This window comes from Penaeus monodon, chromosome 8, assembly GCF_015228065.2.
Source record: "Penaeus monodon isolate SGIC_2016 chromosome 8, NSTDA_Pmon_1, whole genome shotgun sequence".
Taxonomy (NCBI): domain Eukaryota; kingdom Metazoa; phylum Arthropoda; class Malacostraca; order Decapoda; family Penaeidae; genus Penaeus; species Penaeus monodon.
In genome coordinates this window covers 34,309,004-34,311,503 of record NC_051393.1, presented here as the reverse complement: position 1 = coordinate 34,311,503, position 2,500 = coordinate 34,309,004, and positions in this window count along the sequence as shown.

Here is a 2,500-nt window from a genome sequence, read left to right as displayed (position 1 = left end):
TTCATTATCGTATATACCAATACTACTATCATTATTATTGTCATTATTATTATAATTACTAACATTATTATTATTATCATTATTATTATTATTATCATTATCTTTTTTGCTCTACTATTGTTATCATGATAGTCATCATTATCACCATCATTATTATAATGATTATTAATATGATAATCATTATTATCATTATCATTATTATTATTATTTTATTATTATTATTACTATCATTAACATTATTATTGTTATCATTATTATTATTATTATCATTATCATTATTAATATTATTATTATTATTATTATTATTATTATTATTATTATTATTATTATTATTATTATTATTATTACTATCATTATTATTATCATTATTACTACTACTACTACCATCATTATCACTATTGTCATCATTACTATTATTCTTTTTATTATCATTATCATCATTATCATTAATGTTACTCTTATTATCATTATCATAACTTATCATTAGTATTACTTTCGTTATCATCATTAGCATTATTATTATCTATATCACCATCATTATCATCATCATCATCATTATTATTTTTTTTTTTTTTTTGTTATTGTTGTTGTTATATTATTATTGTCATTATTATTATTGTTGTCATTATTATTATCACTATCATCATCATTATTATCACTATCATTATTATTATTATTATCATTATTATTATTATTATTATTATTATTATCATTATCATTATCATCATCATCATCAGCATCATCATTATTATTATTATCATTATCACCATCATAATAATAATTTTTATTAATATCATTATCATCATTACTATTATTATCATTATTATTTTTATCATTGTTAGCATTATTATTACTATTGTCATTATTACTACTACTACTACTACTACTACTATCATCATTTTTATTATTATCATTATTCTTCTTGTTATTATTAATATTATCATTATTATTATTATCATTATTATTATTATTATTATTATTATTATCATTATTATTATTATTATATTTTTATCATCATCATTATTAGTATTAGTATTATCATTATTATCACTTGTTGTTGTTGGTATCAGCATCATTATTAATGCTTATTGTTGTGAATATTATTATCATTGTTAACTTGATAATTGTCATCATGATTATCAATATTTCTATTGTTATCCTCATCATTATCAGTACTGTCAATTTTATGATAAATTTAGAATATCATTATCATTATTATCATAATTATTATCATTGCTATTTTTCAGGATTATTATTATCATCAGTGTCATCATTATCATTTTTACTTGATAATTCTTATAAATGTCAAGACTATTTTCATTCTTGCTATTATTATTATCATAATAAGAACTTTTTCTATCATTATTATCATTCATTATTTTTTTTTTTTTTTAATCTTCCATTACTTTTTCAGCATAACCTTTATTATTTTCATTACGATTTTATTGTTATCATTAGTAGCATTATCATCATTATCATAATCATCATCATCATCATATCATCATCATTATTATCATCATCATTATCTTCATCATTATCATCATCATCATCATTATTTTCATCATCACCATTATTGTTTTTATTATCATTATCATTCTTATTAATAATATTTTCATCATAATTTACATTATTATTATCATTATTATTACAATCATCATTATTATTACTATCATCATTATTATAATTATTAATAGTATCATTATTGATATATTTAATTTCATTATCACTATTAGTAGTGCCGCTATCGGAAATTGCATGCGTATGACTGTTATCGCCAGCGGAGGCGAGTGCAACCGATGAGAAGTGCCTTCCTGCGATTCCCGTGTGAGGGTTTCCACTGTCTTGGCTGCAAACTCTGCACACAGCTGCTGCTCGATTGCTCATGCGAGCCGTTTCTGTTCTTTAATTCGTCTGTTCTCTTTTTTTCTTTCTTTCTATCTTTTCTTTACTTTTCTTTGTCTGTTGTTGGTCACTTTTGTTTATTTTTTCTAGACTCTATGCAGTCTTTATTTTGTTTAACTTGTGTTTCCATTGGTACATTGTGTCAATACTGTTATAACTGGAACTACACACGCATGCATATGCATGCATACACCATGCGCGCACACACACACACACACATATGTGTGTGTGTGTGTGTATGTGTGTGTGTGTGTGTGTGCGTATGTGTGTGTGTGTGCGTGTGTGTCTGTGTGCGTGTGTGCGTGCGTGTGTGCGTGCGTGTGTGTGTTGTGTGTGTGTGTGTGTGTGTGTGTGTGTGTGTGTGTGTGTGTGTGTGCGTGTGTGTCTGTGTGCGTGTGTGCGTGCGTGTGTGTGTGTGTGTGTGTGTGTGCATATATATATATATATATATATATATATATATATATATATATATATATTATATATATATATGTATATATATATATGTATATATATATGTATATTATATATATTCATATATATATATATATATATATATATATTATATATATATATAAATATATATAATATATATATA